The following is a 17,807-nucleotide window of genomic DNA, read 5'->3' as shown; positions in this document are numbered from 1 at the left end:
GCTGAGATCATGCCACTGCCTCCAGCCTGGGTGACAGAGCAAGACTCTGTCTCAAAAAAAGAAAAGAAAAAAAAAGATATGCTGTGAAATATAGGACCTGGTTAATTGTCCCTGAAGTAGCTGACAACAAAATTCCCTTGAAAGGACTAGAAAATTTGATTGTGGCCACGCTGATTCTAGTTATGCCCTATAGAAATATTCCAATTCCCAGTTTGGGCACAGTGGCTCAGGCTGTAATCCCAGCACTTTGAGAGGAGGTTGAAGGAGGAGGATTGCTTGGGCCCAGAAGTTCAAGACCAGCATGGACAACATAGTGAGACCTCCATCTCTACAAAGAATTTTTAAAAATTAGCCAAGTGTGGTGGTATACACCTGTGGTCCCAGCTACTTGGGAGGAGGCTGAGGTGGGAGGCTAGAGTCCAGGAGGTTGAGGCTGCAGTGAGCTGAGATTACATAGACTCCAGCCTGAAGCGACAGAGCAAAGACTGTCTCAAAAAACAAAACCAAAAACCAAAATTCTTGGCCAGGTCATGCTGAAGCAGCCAAATCTCACAAAATGTAAGCTCTGTGCTTTTGTGTAAGCAAACCTTACATTTGAATAGAAATATGTTTATTGTGTTCTTTTTAAAAGGTATCACTACCTGAAAATGTTATGTTCCTTTTTTTCTTTTTCTTTTTTTTTTTGAGACAGAGTTTGCTCTTATTGCCCAGGCTGGAGTGCAATAACATCTTGTCGTTGCAACCTCCACCTCCCGGGTTCTTGACTCCTGCCTCAGCCTCCCCTAACTGGGATTACAGGTGCCCATCTCACCCAGCTAATTTTATATATATATATATATATATATATATATATATATTTTTTGAGACTGAGTCTGGCTCTGTCGCCCAGGCTGGGTGCAATCAGCCGGATCAGCTCACTGCAAGCTCCTCCTCTCCAGGTTCGCGCCAAATTCTCCTGCCTCCCAGCCTCCCGGGGTAGCTGGGACCACGAAGCCGCCACCTCGCCCGGCTAGTTTTTGTATTTTTTTAGTAGAGGCGAGGGGTTTCACCGTGTTAGCCAGGATAGTCTCAGTCTCCTGACCTTGTGATCCGCCCGTCTCAGCCTCCCAAAGTGCTGGGATTACAGGCTTGAGCCACCGCGCCCGGCAATTTTTTATATTTTTAATAGAGATGGGGTTTCACCATGTTGGCCAGACTGGTCTCAAACACCTGACCTCAGGTGATCTGCCATATGACCTCCCAAAGTGCTGGAATGACATGCACGAGCCACCTTGCCCGGCCATGTTCCTTAATTTAAAAGTTTAAAATTTTGACAGTGGTGCACATCTTAAAAGAACTTTAAAAATTGGTAAAGCAACCATTCAGTTAGTGTTCCATTAAAACATCATGCAGTTAGTTCAACTCCCTATATTTTACAGATGAAAAAGCAGAAGTCCAGAAATGTGATGTGATTTGCCTGAGGTCACACAGTCTATTAGTGCCCTACTCTCTTTTGTGGGAAGACCCTATAAAGTCACCTATTAGTGACTAAGCCTTCAGGGAGAATGTGGGGGTCACTGAAAATACAGCTTCCCTGAGCACAAGACCTGGAGAAGAAGACTTTCTTTTTTTTGTTTTTGAGACAGAGTCTTGCTCTGTTGCCAGGCCGGAGTGCAATGACACTCCAGAGCTCACTGCAACCTCCGCCTCCCAGGTTCAAGCAATTCTCCTGCCTCAGCTTCCTGAGTAGCTGGGATTACAGGTGTGTGCCACCATGCCTGGCTAATTTTTGTATTTTGAGTAGAGACGGAGTTTTGCCATGTTGGCCAGGCTGGTCTCCAACTCCTGATCTCAGGTGATCCGCCCACCTTGGCCTCCCCAAGTGCTGTTATAGGCATGAGCCACTGTGCCCTGCCTAGAGAAACCTTTCTAAATGTGTGGTAATGTACAGGTATCCAGAGTGAGAGGGGAAGGTTCAGAAGAAGTCTTTCAGGAAACAATTTCAGGAAGAAAAGATTTTTCTGGCTTAGGATGAATGTGTGTGCCCGAAGGAGACCAGAAGAAACCTCTGATTGGACAAAGGGACCCAAAGTGTTTCCTGAGAGCCAGAAAATCATCTCTGCTTTTCTGAGTGGGGACAGAGTTTGGAATCTGAGGCTTACGGAAGCTATGTGAAGACTGAGGTAGAAAGTAACAGATCTGGCCGGAGGAGATGGCTCATGCCTGTAATCCCAGCACTTTGGGAGGCTGAGGCGGGTGGATCACGAGGTCAAGGGTGAGACCATCACAAACTGTATGGTGAAACCCTAATACAATAAAAATACAAAAAATTAGCTGGGTGTGGGTGGCTACTAGGGAGGTTAAGGCGGGAGAATCACTTGAATCAGGGAGGCAGAGGTAGAAGTGAGCCAAGATGGCGCCCACTGCACTCTGGCCACAGCAACAAATGAAACTACGTCTCAAAAAAAAAAAAAAAAAAAAAAAAAAGAAAAGAAAGAAAGCAACAGACTTCTCTTAAATTTCTGCTTTTTTGCGAGCCAGGAGTCTCACTGTGTCGCCCAGGCTGGAGTGCAGTGGCTGTCGCTGCAAGCTCCACTCCCGAGGTTCACTCATTCTCCAGCCTCCCAGCCTCAGAGTAGCTGGGACTACGAGCCATGCGCTTGCCCGGCTAGTTTTTGTATTTTAGTAGAGGCGGGGTTTCACACCGTGTTAGCCAGGATGGTCTCGATCTCCTGACCTCGTGATCCACCCGCCTCGGCCTCCCAAAGTGCTGGGATTACAGGCGAGCCACAGCTGACCTTCTCTTAATTTCTTAGGTCCGGCGGTAGCGGTGGCTCCAAGCCCTGTAATCCCAGCACTTTGGGGAGGCCCGAGATAGGCGGATCCGAGGTCAGGCTTGAGACCATCCTGGCTAACCGCGGTTGAAACCCGTCTCTACTAAAATACAAAAATAGCCCGGTGAGGGTGGCGCCTGTAGTCAACCGAGGGAGGCTGAGGCGGAGAATGGCGTGAACCCGGAGGCCCGGGCTGCAGTGAGCTGAGATCTGGCCACACCTCCAGCCTAGGCGACAATGAGACTCCGTCTCAAAAAAAAAAATTTCTTAGGTCCTTGGCCGGTAGCAGTGGCTCAAGCCTATAATCAACAACACTTTGGGGACTGGGGTGGATCAGGATAGGAGATGAGAGACAATGCAAACTGTGGGTGACTTAGTCTCACTAAAATACAGAAACTGGCTGGTGAGGCAGAGCCTGTAGGTGCAGCTGGGAGGCAGTGACCAGTGGGCCGGAGGCTTGTCGGCAGGGACCATGCTGCACTCAGCTAGAAGACAGGCGAGACTCATCTCAAAAAAAAAAAAAAAGGTACAACTAGGTCCAGCAGAGATTGCAGTGGCTCAAGCATATGAAATCCCAGCACTTTGGGAGGCTGAGGCGGGTGGATCACTTGAGGTCAGGAGTTTGAGACCAGCCTCACCAACATAGTGAAACCCCGTCTCTACTAAAAATACAAAAACTAGCCGGCCATGGTGGTGCACACCTGTAATCCCAGCTACTCATGAGGCTGAGGCAGGAGAATCACTTGAACCCAGGAGGCGGAGGTTGCAGTGAGCTGAGATTGCACCACTATACTCCAGCCTGGGCGATGGAGTGAGGCTCTGTCTCAAAAACAACAACAACAACAAAAATTTCTTAGGTTCTCAGACTCTAGGAGAGTGAATTGGCCTGGGACTGAAGTCTAACCTCTTTTGCCAATATCCTGGCTTATCTCCTCTCTGAATTTTAGCTCCCACCTCTGGGACATGGGGACTCTAGGATGCGGTGAACTTTGGGACTGCAAGAAGATGGCATTTCCTTCCCTTATGCCTGTGTCCAGGAGCCTCACAATGATGTCCTGAAACATGGAAAGTCTGAGAACAGAGCCCAAGTACCTGAACACTCTTACTTTGGAGACTTCCTCCACTCAAACCTGCCTTAAAAAATTATTTTTTCCTCCTTTATCCAATTCTTCTAACCCCAAAGCTTGGCCTTGTTCTTCCAATCCTTCTCCCATTCATGAATCACTATTTTAAACCTGTATTCACATGACTGACATGTGGTCATAAGAGGGCCAGTTTCAAATCAGGGAGCCATAGAGGGTCAGAGCTGGACTTCATTTTATAGAAAAGGAGCCTGAGGACTAGAAAGGTTTGGTGAACTAAAAATAATTAGTGCCAGAGTCATTTAGTGAGTGACAGAACTGGAATTAGAACCAACGTCTCTGGCTGGGCGCAGTGGCTCACATCTGTAATCCCAGCACTTTGGGAGGCCGAGGTGTGCAGATCACGTAAGGCCAGGAGTTCAAGACCAGCCTGACCAACATGGTGAAACCCCATCTCTACTAAAAATACAAAAATTAGGCCGGGCGCGGTGGCTCACGCCTGTAATCCCAGCACTTTGGGAGGCCAAGATGGGTGGATCACGAGGTCGGGAGATCGAGACCACCCTGGCTAACACGGTGAAACCCCGCTTTACTAAAAATACAAAAATTAGCCGGGTACGGTGGCGGGCGCCTGTAGTCCCGGCTACTGGGGAGGGTGAGGCAGGAGAATGGCGTAAACCAGGGAGGCGGAGCTTGCAGTGAGTGGAGATCGGGCCACTGCACTCTAGCCTGGGCGACAGAGCGAGACTCCATCTCAAAAAAAAAAAAAAAATTAGCTAGGAGTAGTGGTGCACACCTATAATCCCAGCTACTTGGGAGGCTGAGGCAGGAGAATTGCTTGAACCCGGGAGGCGGAGGTTGCAGTGAGCTGAGATGGCACCACTGCACTTCAGCCTGGGCAACAAAAGTGAAACTTGGTCTTGGGCAGGAGAAAAAAAAAAAAGAACAGAGGTCTCCATACAATCAGCTCAAGGATCTTACAATGACTCTGCTCTTAGAAAGGGCCTTCTCTAGAAAGCAGGTTGAAGCAAGGCTAGGAATCAATAAGGGACATAGATATTTTGTCTCTCCATCATTTTCTGTTCCCTCTGTACTCTGAATAGACTTGCTTTTCTTTGGTCTCATTTTCTTGCTTTATTTCTGTTTATTCATTTTTTTTTTGAGATGGAGTGTCACTCTGTTGCCCAGGCTGGAGTGCAGTGGCATGATACTGGCTTACTGCAACCTCTGCCTCCTGGGTTCAAGTGATTCTCCTGCCTCAGCCTCCTGAGTAGCTGGGATTACAGGTGTGTGATGCCACGCCCAGCTAATATTTTTATTTTTAGTAGAGATGGGGTTTCACTATGTTGGCCAGGCTGGTCTCAAACTCCTGACCTCAGATGATCCACCTGTCTCAGCCTCCCCAAGTGCTGGGGTTACAGGGGTGACCCACCGTGCCCAGCCTCTTTCATCTCATTTTCTTTCCTTTTCCCATCCCATGCCTGGTCCTTTTCCTTTCTTCCCAGTTCACTATGAAAATAATTTTTTAAATTTATTATTTGTTTTGTATGGAGATGGGGTCTCCCTTTGTAGCCCTAGTTTCAAAATCCTGGCCTCAAGCAATCCTCCTGCCTGGGCTTCCCAAAGTGCTGGGATTACAGACATGAGCCGTTATGCCCAGCCCCATCCCCACCTCACTCTCTCTCCTAATCCTTTATCTGTCTTCCTATTTGCTCACCTAGGTCAGTCTCTCCTCTTTTCTTCCTTCTCCTCATCCCTTCTCCCCATCACCTCTTCCAGTTGGTTCCCTCTTTTGACTCCACTAATTCCCAATGGCTCTGATTCTCATCTCCTTTGAGATTATGGTCCAGAAGGGAGGACACGTGGGTTCAGAACTCAGTAGCATGCATGTCCCTCTGCTCAGCCTCGCTTTTCTCTGTATCCTAGGAGATTGACCAAACAAACTGCCCAGACAATGTGAGTTAGAACCTAGGTGTTCTAGGTCTTGCTGTTTCCTCTGGTGTCTAATGGTAGAATGGGAAGGATGCCCACAGCTGATGCAGGTGCAGTGAGAAGAGAAGGAACAAAGGGTTTGGGAGTCAGGGCACTGGGAAAAACACAGAGGGTGACGTCTGAGAATAAGAAAGTTTGGTCTTAAATATTAACTCCTAGACGCGTATATGGAGATCTTCAACAATACAGTAATTACCTCTCTAATACAGATATGAAAATAGAGACACAAAATGAGGTGGGAAGTAGCCCAGAGCTGCAGAGCATGATTTGGTCCTCAATTTCTAAGAGACTTCATGTCACCTAGAGATGTACTTTGGCAGAGTTACCAATGGCACCAAGGAGATTACAGTGGGATTCAGGGTGTCTCAGTTCTCTCTGAGGGGTAAGAAAAAAGATAATCATTTTGTCCACTCCCTTGCTTCTGGGAAGGATTATACCTAACCTGGTTCATATAGAGGACAAAATGGCTCTGGTCACAGGTCATAGAATGTTGGAGCTTGAAGGTTCTTTTATAACACATCTAATCCAGACATTCCCAGCTACATCAATAGCCTCTGGAATGTCTTATTGAGATTCCTTAGCCCTACCCAAAAATCTACCAGATCAGCGTTTCCCAGGGTGGGGCTCAATAATATATTTATTTTTAACAGGTACACTTAGTACACAGGCAAGTCTGGGAAACCCTAAACTCTCTCCTATCACAGATCTGGAAGTTGTGGCTCCAGGTCCCGTAGCTGGTTAATGGCACAGGCAGAACTAGAAGTAGGTTTTCTTACCAACATAGCACTCTGGTGCACTAAGAAACTGCCTGGCCCATTGAATAGGCAAAGAACAAGTTCCTTAGGTAACTTTCTAAGGGACTTCCATAACTCTCCCTATTACCAGGGATCTCTGATTCCCCATGGTTCTTGGCCAATCCCTATTTTGCAACCCTCAACAATCTGTTAATAAATCTATGCTAAAGCTTAGCTCCTCCAATTTTTTCTTCCCTTATTGAGGGTGGGGCTCACCTTAGTAGTGGCTAGGGTTGGCACTCCTGGCCCTGCATAAGCTGAGAGGTACCTCATATAAAGGGTGACTGATACAGCCAGGAGGAAGGCTGTAAGGATCAAGGAGGATAAGCTAGAGAGAACCAGGAGGTGGGAGCCCTGTAGAGCTGTTGGGATGAGGAAAGGAGTGTAGGGTGCAATTTAACCAGGGTGGATAAGCATCTAGAGGGCAGAGGCAGGGACTCAGGGAAGACAGAGCTTGGAGCAGAGGCTAATCAGAGCTTCCAGACCCTTACCGTGGGCAGGAGAGCAGAATAGCAGTCCTGTGTTTCCTGTGTCTGTGAGCTGTGCTTCCCGAGCTCTGCGATGCTGTGGGATCAGGAAGCCCAGTCTGGCTCCTTTTCTCTTTTGCTCCCCCTGCACTGGCTTGTTTCCTCCCTCTTCTACAGCAGCTGGCTGCTGTGACTGGTGAGTTATAGCCAGAGGGAAGCAGTAAGAAGGGGAGAGGTGTGAGCTCTCTCCAGTCCAGCCCATCCAACTCTTAAAGGCCCAGGACACTGGTCAATGTGAGGGAGTAGTGGGGGTGGGGTGGGGAGAGAAGGATTAAGGGCACCACATCTTCAGGGAGGAGCCCGGCTGCCCTTCATCTTGATGCCAGCCCTCATTGACCCCAATCCCGCAGTAGCTCTCAAAGTGAAGGGAGTGTCCTCAGTTGCAGTGCCCTGTGAATCACTGCTTTTCATTCTGGTTCCCGCATGTAATACGGCTGTCTTTGCCCTTATTTAATCTGGCTCCTTTCCAGAGTGTCTGTTTCCACTGGCCTGCTCCTGTATCTCTGAATCCTGCCTGCAGGGCATTCACTCTAGCTCTGTCACACAGGGAAAGAAAGAAATAAGATGGGAAAAGAGGAAGATGAGGAGAAGAGGAGGACAGGAATGATGACAGAGTGTAGAGGGACAGAGAGGTTAGAATCTATGTATATTTTAGGCACTCATTAAATATTGAAAGAATGCATAGATGAATGTGTGAAACAATTCTTTTTTTTTTTTTTTTTTTTTTTTTAACATCCACTCATTCCTCCTATAAGCATTTGTTCAGCACCTCCGGGTTATAGGTCATAGCTCTCAGAATGGAGGTAGCACTTTCAGGACATACATGCATGTTTATAAAGATGTGTGCCGAGATGAAGCATAGGCTCAGAGGGGAACTGTGTGAAATGGTGTAATTTTAAGTGTGCTGTGGTCTGGCTGCCTATCATAGTTCCCACAAGCATCCCTCAACTGCCTAATATTTTACCATTAGTGATTATAGTTACATTTTTTAGTCCCATTAAAATAAAATCCTCCTAAGTGATTACTATAAAAGTCAGGCTAGGCCGGGCGCGGTGGCTCAAGCCTGTAATCCCAGCACTTTGGGAGGCCGAGATGGGCGGATCACGAGGTCAGGAGATCGAGACCATCCTGGCTAACACGGTGAAACCCCGTCTCTACTAAGAAATACAAAAAATAGCCGGGCGAGGTGGCGGGCGCCTGTAGTCCCAGCTACTCGGGAGGCTGAGGCCGGAGAATGGCGTGAACCCGGGAGGCGGAGCTTGCAGTGAGCTGAGATCCGGCCACTGCACTCCAGCCTGGGCTACAGAGAAGTCAGGCTAGTGGTTACTGTTGGGAGGGGGAGGAATTGTGATGAGATAGGACACAGAGCTGGCTTCTGGCATAGCTAGCTAAACTGTATTTCTAGTTCTAAGTGCTAACAAGGGTCTTCACTTCATAATTTATTAAGCTATATATTCTCTTGATATAGTTTTCTATATGTTTTTAAATTTATTTTTTAAGATCTCATTTAAAATATCATATATCTGTGTTAATTTTTGAAGGCTTAATTATTTTAATTTTTTTCTTTTTTTTTTTTTTTTTTGAGATAAGAGTCTCGCTGTTGCCCAGGCTGGAGTGCAATGGCGTGATCTTGGCTTAGTGCAACCTCCACCTCCCAGGTTCAAGCGATTCTCCTGTCTCAGCCTCCCGAGTAGCTGGGATTACAGGCACATACCACCACCCCCGGCTACATTTTTTTTTGTATTTTAGTAGAGATGGGGTTTCACCGTGTTGTCCAGGCTGGTCTCGAGCTCCTGAGCTCAGGCAATCCACTTGCCTCGGCCTCCCAAAGTGCTAGGATTACAGGCATAAGCCACTGCACCTGGCCGATTTTAAATAATTTTTTAAAAATTCAATCCCAAGGTCAAAGTAGATTTTAAATAATTTATACCTAGGTCGGGTTGTCTATATTCTTTACTGAGAGCAGGTTTTGATAGAAGAGTAGTAGTATGAAGGAAGGGGAGGCATCAAGAGGGAGGCCATTTATGGGGAACAGGAAGATTGGGGGGCATCATAGTTTAAACTGTGCTGATTTCAGATTTGACTTAATAGGGGCGTTTTACATGCTTGTCTTGCTATCCCATTTCTACTTCCCCAACATGGCCAGCTTATTTTTCCAAGCCTCACCTTCACAGTCCACACTCCTCTTCTACACCCCCAGATTATGTATCATCTTTCTGAGTCACTATTTGCATCAACTTAATGCTGCCTAACCTCCTTCCCTCCTGGGTGATCTGTGAGGGGTGTTATCACTCATAGTGGATTTTCTGGGAGAGTCCAGATCTCAAATATTCTGTTTCAATGTTTTCATGAACACAACAGTATTCTTCAGCCCATATGTTCTGATTTTTGGGGCAGGGACTTGGAGATTTTCACAAAGTTAGTATGGTTCCAGAGTGCCAAGGCATGCCCACTGCAGGACTCTCATGACACAGAGGGAGGGAGCAGACAGACAGGGCCCCCGGCACAGTAAATGTCCATCTGGTATGGTTATTCCTATTTCCACCGTGATCTTGGCTGGCCCTTCCCCCACTGCTGTCTATTATTAACAGATCCAGAAACCTGATCAGAGCAGTAGCAGCAGAGGGACTTTCTGGGAACCATGCCCAGGAAAAGCCTGGAAGCCCTAAACTGAAATGAAGCAGCAGCTGGCAAAGAGGAAGACCTAAACATGGTACTCTCGCCCTGCCACCCAGGCCTGCCTAGACCCTCTTCCTGACATCCAGAGCAGATGCCACCCAATTAAATATCTCCGCTTGTCAGGACACTCAGGCTGGAAAGTGTGACATCAGTTCCCCAGATTATCCAACCAAACTACTCAAACTTCTGAAATAAAGCCCAACTCCTTCCTGATCAAAAACGCAACTCAAAATAGTAAATTTCATTTAAAAATCATCAATATAAGGCCAGGCACAGTGGCTCACGCCTGTAATTCCAGCACTTTGGGAGGCCAAGGTGGGAGGATTGCTTGAGTCCAGGAGTTTCAGATCAGCCAGGGCAACATAGCAAGACTCTGCCTCTTAAAAAAAAAAAAATCAAGGCCGGACACGGTGGCTCACGCCCGTAATCCCAGAACTTTGGGAGGCCGAGGTGGGCAGATCATGAGGTCAGGAGTTAGAGACCAGCCTGACCAACATGGTGAAACCTGATCTCAGCTAAATATATAAAAATCAGCCAGGTGTGATGGCATGCGCCTGTAATCCCAGCTACTCAGGAGGAGGCTGAGGCAGGAGAATCGAACCCAGGAGGCAGAGGTTGCAGTGAGCCGAGATTGCAACACTGCACTCCAGCCTGGGCAACAGAGCAAGACTCTGTCTCAAAAAAAAAAAAAAAAAAGGACTGGGCGCGGTGCCTGTAATCCCAGCACTTCAGCAGCCCAAGACAGGTTTATCACTTGAAGTCAGGAGTTTGAGACCAGCCTGGTCAACATGGTGAAACCCCGTCTCTACTAAAAATACAAAAATTAGCCAGGCATGGTGGTACACGCCTGTAATCCCAGCTACTCAGGAGGCTGAGGCAGGAGCATTGCTTGAACCTGGGAGGCGGAGGTTGCAGTGAGCTGAGACGGCACCATTGCACTCCAGCCTGGGTGACAGAGCGAGATTGTGTCTCAAAAAAAAAAAAAAAAAATCAATATGAGATCACCTGTAGAATTAAAAGCTAGGATATATAACTTCAAAAGACCAGAGAATATACAAATATACATATCTATATCTATATATATATATATATAGCCACTCCTCCATTCTAACAAAATTTAAAAACAGAGTCCCAGTTCTGCTATTCAATTCATTAAGTTGGCATGGGGAGTAGGCAACAAGGTGGTATTTAAAAACCCAGAGAAAAAGAGGATGGAAAGTAGAATAAAAAATACAAATAGTATTTTACACCAGGAGACAAAACTTTCAGAAAAGGTCATAAAACAAAATATAAGTATGTGCTATTGGTAAAAGTCATGTCTACAAGCCGGGCATGGTGGCTCATGCCTGTAATCCCAACACTTTGGGAGGCCAAGGCAGGCAGATCACTTGAGGCCAGGAGTTCAAGACCAGCCTGGCCAGCATTGTGAAACCCCATATCTACTAAAAATAAAAAAACAGCCCGGCATCGTAGTGCATCCCTGTAATGCCAGCTACTCTGGAGGCTGAGGCAGGAGAATCACTTGAACACAGGAGGCAGAAGTTGCAGTGAGCCAAGTTTGTGCCACTGCCACTGCACTCCAGCCTGGGTGACAGAGCAAGACTTCGCCTTTAAAAAAAAAAGAGTCTCAGAGGGAGGGGGGAGGGATAGCATTAGGAGATATACCTAATGTAAATGACGGGTTAATGGGTTCAGCACACCAACATGGCACATGTATACATATGTAACAAACCTGCACGTTGTGCACATGTACCCTAGAACTTAAAGTATAATAATAATAATAAAAAAAGAGTCTCATCTACAAAAATGTGTTATTAAAAAAAAAGAAAAGGCCGGGCGCGGTGGATCACACCTGTAAACCCAGCACTTTGGGAGGCCGAGGAGGGCGGATCACTTGAGGTTGGGAGTTTGAGACCAGCCTGACCAACATGGAGAAACCCCGTCTCTACTAAAAAATATAAAAAAGTAGCCTGGCGTGGTGGCGCATGCCTCTAATCCCAGCTACTCGGAAGGCTGAGGCAAGAGAATTGCTTGAACCTGGGAGGCGGAGGTTGCGGTGAGCTGAGATCGCGCCACTGCACTCCAGCCTGGGCAATAAAAGTGAAACTCCGTCTCAGGAAAAAAGAAAAAACGTTCCAGCCTGGGCAACATAGCAAGACCTTGGCTCTACAAAAAAGTAAACAATTAGCTGGGCATGGTAGCACTCTCTTTTAGTCCCAGCTACGTGGGAGACTGAAGTGGAAGGATCACTTGAGCCCAGGAGTTAGAGGCTGCAGTGAGCCATGATCATGCTACTGCACTCAAGCCTGGGTGACAGAGTGAGAGTCTGTCTCAAAAAATAAAATAAAATTAAAAAATAAAATAAAATAAAATAAAATAGGTTGAAAGTAAAAGGAAGGTGGCTGTATGCGGTGGCTCACTCATGCCTGTAATCCCAGCACTTTGGGAGGATGAGGTGGGCGGATCATGTAAGGCCAGGAGTTTGAGACCAGCCAGGCCAACATGGTGAAACCCCCAACTCTGCAAAAAATAAAAACATTAGCCGAGGGTGGTGGCACATGCCTGTAATCCCAGCTACTCAGAGGCTGAAGCACAAAAGAATTGCTTGAGGCCCGGGCGTGGTAGTTCCGCCTATAATCCAGTACTTTGGAGGCCAAGGTGGATCCCACAAGGTCAGGAGTTTGAGACCAGCCTGGCCAACATACTGAAACCCGTCTCTACTAAAAATACAAAATTAGCTGGGAGTGGTGAAGCATGCCCCTGCCGTCCCAGCTACTCAGAAGGCTGAGGCTGGAGAATCGCTTGAACCCAGGAGGCAGAGGTTTGTAGTTGTGGTTAGCCAAGATCATACCATTGCACTCCAGCCTAGGCAACAAGAGCAAAACTCTGCCTCAAAAAAAAAAAAAAAAAAAAAAAAAAAAAAAAGAATTGCTTGAACTCGCGAGGCAGAGGTTGCAGCGAGCTGAGATCATGCCACTGCAATCCAGCCGGTGTGACAGAGCAAGACTCTCAAAAAAAAAAAAAAAAAAAGAAAGTTAGAACTCCAATTTTGTTCTTAAGATTGCCTTGGCCGCACACAGTGGCTCACGCCTATAATGGCAGCACTTCGGGAGCCCAGGAGTTTGAGACCAGCCTGGGCACACAGTAAGATTTTGTCTCTACAAAAAACAAAAATATGGCCGGACGCAGTGGCTCACGCGTATAATCCCAGCACTTTGGGAGGCCAAGGTGGGTAGATTACAAGGTCAGGAGTTCAAGACCAGCCTGGCCAAGATGGTGAAATCCCATCTCTACTAAAAATACAGCAAAAAAATTAGCCAGGGATGGTGGCGGGTGCCTGTAATCCCAGCTACTCGGGAGGCTGAGGCAGAGAATTCTTGAACCCGGGAGGTAGAGGTTGCAGTGAGCTGAGATCACGCCACTGCAATCCAGCCTGGGCAACAGAGCAAGACTCTGTCTCTAAATAAATAAATAAATAAATAATAAATTTTAAAAAATAAAAATAAAAATATTAGCTGGGTGTGGTGGTGCACACCTGTAGTCCCAGCTACTTGGGAGACTGAGGTGAAAGGATTGCTTGAGCCCAGGAGTTTGAGGCTGCAGTGAGCCATGATCACTCCACTGCACTCCAGCATGGGTGACAGAGACCCTGTCTCCAAAAAAAAAAAAAAAAATTGCCTTGGCTCTTCTGGCAAAATTTTAGAATCAGCTTACTAATTTTCAGAAAAATAAACCTGCTGGGATCTTACTTAGAACTGAATTTAACAAGCAGATCAATCTGAGAGAATTGGCATCCTCACAGTATTTTTAATATTATTTTCCAATCCATGGAGATGATATATTCCTTCAATTATATAGCTTTTTAATTTCTCTCCAGAATGTTTCATTGTTTTCAATGTAAAGGTTCTGCACACCCTTTGATATATCTATTTCTAGCTACCAGATTTCTTATGCTTTATAAACTATTTTTGAAATTTTACTTTCTATTTATTGTTGTGTATGAAAACATATAATTGACTTTTTTTTGAGACAAAGTCACGCTCTGTTCCCCAAGCTGGAGTGCAGTGGCGAGATCTCAGCTCACTGCAACCTCCACCTCTGGGGTTCAAGTGATTCTTCTGCCTCAGCCTCCCAAGTAGCTGGGACTATAGGCACATGCCACCACACCCAGCTAATTTTTGTATTTTTGGTAGAGATGGGATATCACTATTTTTTTTTTTTTTTGAGACAGAGTCTCGCTCTGCCCAGGCCGGAGTGCGGTGGTGCGATCTCCGCTCACTGCAAGCTCCACCTCCCAGGTTCACACCATTCTCCTGCCTCAGCCTCCCCCGTAGCTGGGACTACAGGCACCCACCACCACGCCTGGCTAATTTTTTGTATTTTTAGTAGAGACGGGGTTTCACCGTGTTAGCCAGGATGGTCTCGATCTCCTGACCTTGTGATCTGCCCGCCTCGGCCTCCCAAAGTGCTGGGATTATAGGCGTGAGCCACTGCACCCGGCAGGCTTTCACTATTTTGGTCAGGCTGGTCTTGAACTCCTGACCTTGTGATCCTCCCACCTTGGCCTCCCAAAGTGCTGGGATTACAGACATGAGCCACTGTGCCTGGCCATAACTGACTTTTTTTTTTTTTGTATATTGACCTTATAGTCTGTGACCTTGCTAAATTCACTTATTAACATTATTATTATTATTTTTGAGACAGAGTCTCACTGTGTTGCCCAGGTTGGAGTGCAGTGGCGTGATCTCAGCTCACTGCAACCTCCCCCTCCCGGGTTCAAGCCTACCTCAGCCTCCTGAGTAGCTGGGATTACAGGCGCATGCCACCATGTCTGGCTAATTTTTGTATTTTTAGTAGAGATGGGATTTCACCATGTTGGTCAGGCTGGTCTTGAACTCCTGACCTCGTGATCTGCCCGCCTCGGCCTCCCAAAGGAAGGGGATTACAGGCGTGAGCCACTGCGCCCGGCTTCACTTATTACTTTTTAGGGGTTTGTAGGTTATTTCAGATTATCTACGTACACAATCATATTAGCAAATACCAAGATTTCTTTTTTTTCCTTTAAAATATTTTTTTTTACTGACTGATAAATGGAGGTGTGATAGTTGACAAATGTGTTTAATTCCTTGTCTCATAAAGAATATAATATTTTATTGAGAGGTTTACTGTATAGAGTTTTTGTTGATTTTCCCCCCCTTTTTTTTTTGAGACAGAGTCTCACTCTGTCACCCAGGCTAGAGTGCAGTGGCACAATCTTGGCTCACTGCAACCTCCACCTCCCAGGTTCAAGCAATTCTCCTGACTCAGCCATCCAAGTAGCTGAGGTTACAGGCACCCGCCACCACGCCTGGCTAATTTTTGTATTTTTAGTAGAGATGGGGTTTCACCATGTTGGCCAGGCTGGTCTCAAACTCCTCAGGTGATCTGCCTGCCTCGGCCTCCCAAAGTGTTGGGATTACAGGCGTGAGCCACTGTGCCCGGACTGTAGACCTCGTCTGTTATCTATCTAGATGATTGTGTGACTTTTCTCCTTTTATGTTGATGTATGAATTGCATTTTTTTTTTTTTAGATAGAGTCTCACTCTTGCATAGGCTGGAGTGCATTGGCATGATCTTAGCTCACTGTAACCTCTGCCTCCCCGGTTCAAGCGATTCTCCTGCCTCAACCTCCCGAGTAGCTGAAATTATAGGCATGCACGACCACACCCAGCTAATTTTTGTGTTTTTAGTAGAAACAGGTTTTCACCACATTGGCCAGGCTGGTCTCGAACTCCTGGCCTCAAGTGATCCACCCATTTTGGCCTCCCAAAGTGCTGGGATTACAGGTGTGAGCCATCACACCTGGCGATTGATTTTCAAGTTTTGAATCACTCTTCTATTTTTGCAATAAACCCGTTAGATCTAATGCATTATCATTTTTATATATTGATAGATCTAGTATGTCTGGGAATCTTATATCTACATTCATGGGAGAGGTTGGTCCCTGGTTTTCCTTTCTTGTAATGTTCTTAACCAGTTTTGTTGTCTAGGTTATGCTGCTTCAAAAGTGAATGGGGGCCAGGCGCCTGTAGCTACACGGGAGGCTGAGGCAGGAGAGAATGGCGTGAACCTGGGAGGCGGAGCTTGCAGTGAGTGGAGATCGCCCCACTGCCCTCCAGCCTGGGTGACAGAGCGAGACTCCGTCTCAAAAAAAAAAAAAAAAGTGAATTGGAATTTATTCCCCTTTTCTGGAACTTTGTATTAGATTACTGGCTTTGGTGTTTCTTCTTTTGCAATGTGTGAATTTAAGGTTATATATTTCTTTTCTTTTTCTTAGACAGTCTCACTGTATCACCCAGGCTGGAGTGCAGTAGTGCCATCTTGGTTCACGGCAACCTCTGTCTCCTGGGTTCAAGCGATTCTTAATCCTTAGCCTTCCAAGTAGCTGGGATTACAGATGTACACCGCCATGCCCGGCTAATTTTTGTATTTTTAGTAGAGATAGGGTTTTGCCATGTTGGCCAGACTGGTCTTGAACTCCTGGCTTTGAGTAATGCACCCACCTCAGCCTTCCAAAGTGCTGGGATTACGGGTGTGAGCCACCACACCCTGCCGAGGTTATGTATTTTTTACTCACGGCACCCTCGAACTCCTGGGCTCAAGCAATCCTCTTGCCTCAGCCTCCCAAGAGCTGGGAGTACAGGAGAGCACCACCACACTCAGCTTTTATTTATGTATTTAAAAAAATGGGGTCGGCTGGGTGCGGTGGCTCATGTCTGCAATCCCGGCATTTTGGGAGGCCAAGGTGGGCAGATCACTTGAAGTCAGGAGACCAGCCTGGCCCACATGGTGAAACTCCGTCTCTACTAAGAAAATACAAAAATTAGGTGGGTGTGGTGGCGTGTGCCTGTAATCCCAACTACTTAGGAGACTGAAGCAGGAGAATCACTTGCATCCAGGAGGCTTTGGTTCCAGAGAGCGGAGATCACACCACTGCACTCCAGCCTGGGTAAGAGAGACTCTTCCTTAAAAACAAAAACATATATATCTATATGTATAGATATAGATATATATTTTTTTCTAGTTTCCTTTGCGATTTTCTTGACCCACGGGTTATTTAGAATTATACTGCCTAAGTTTCTTTTTTTTTTTTTTTTTTGAGACGGAGTCTCGCGCTGTGTCACCCAGGCTGGAGTGCAGTGGCGCGATCTCGGCTCACTGCAAGCTCCGCCTCCCAGGTTCAGGCCATTCTCCTGCCTCAGCCTCCGAGTAGCTGGGACTACAGGCGCCCGCCACCACGCCCGGCTAGTTTTTTGTATTTTTAGTAGAGACGGGGTTTCACCATGTTAGCCAGGATGGTCTCGATCTCCTGACCTCGTGATCCGCCCGCCTCGGCCTCCCAAAGTGCTGGGATTACAGGCTTGAGCCACCGCGCCCGGCTATACTGCCTAAGTTTCAAACAGCTAGGGACTTTCTAGTTCCTTTTCTTAGCTTACTCTCACTGTGGTCAGAGAATATTGTATTAAATTTTTTGAAAACTTTTTGAGGCTTGATGGTCCAGCTATGATCAGTTTTGATAAATGCTTAGGTGTAATTAAAAAGAATATGTATGCTATTGGTTAAGAGTGCAAGTGTTCTCTGAATGTCAATTAAGCCAGGTATGTTAACTGTGTTATTTAAATTTTCTGCTTGTTGGCCAGGCACAGTGGCTCATGCCTGCAATCCCAGCACTTTGGGAGGCAGAGGCTGGTGGATCACCTTAGGCCAGGAGTTCGAGACCAGCCTGGCCAACACAGCGAAACCCTGTCTCTACTAAAAATACAAAAATTAGCAGGATGTGGAGGAGGGTGGCTGTAATCCCAGCTACCCAGGAGGCTGAGGCAGGAGAATTGCTTAAACCTGGGAGGCAGAGGTTGCAGTAAGCTGAGAGCGTGCCATTGC

At 46.7% G+C, this 17,807-nt stretch overlaps 1 protein-coding gene across 5 annotated transcripts in view; it reads right to left on the bottom strand.

Moving 5' to 3' along the window:
- Positions 1 to 7,895, bottom strand: part of PLCD4 (phospholipase C delta 4) — a 30,263-nt gene extending 22,368 nt beyond the window's left edge. For 2 of the 5 annotated variants that reach the window (XM_021924006.2, XM_021924010.2), the window contains exon 1: positions 5,613 to 7,144. The gene's annotated coding sequence lies outside the window, so the exon portion shown is untranslated. Of the gene's footprint in view, positions 1 to 5,612; positions 7,145 to 7,172 lie in introns of those variants that run through there. The other 3 variants (XM_021924007.2, XM_021924011.2, XM_009183079.4) reach the window with 3 other exon arrangements.
- Between the last annotated feature and the right edge of the window lie 9,912 nt (positions 7,896 to 17,807).

The sequence above is a fragment of the Papio anubis genome, chromosome 10 (assembly GCF_008728515.1).
Source record: "Papio anubis isolate 15944 chromosome 10, Panubis1.0, whole genome shotgun sequence".
Taxonomy (NCBI): domain Eukaryota; kingdom Metazoa; phylum Chordata; class Mammalia; order Primates; family Cercopithecidae; genus Papio; species Papio anubis.
Note: the sequence above shows the minus strand (reverse complement) of the source record. Positions and strands in the feature narration are given on the sequence as shown.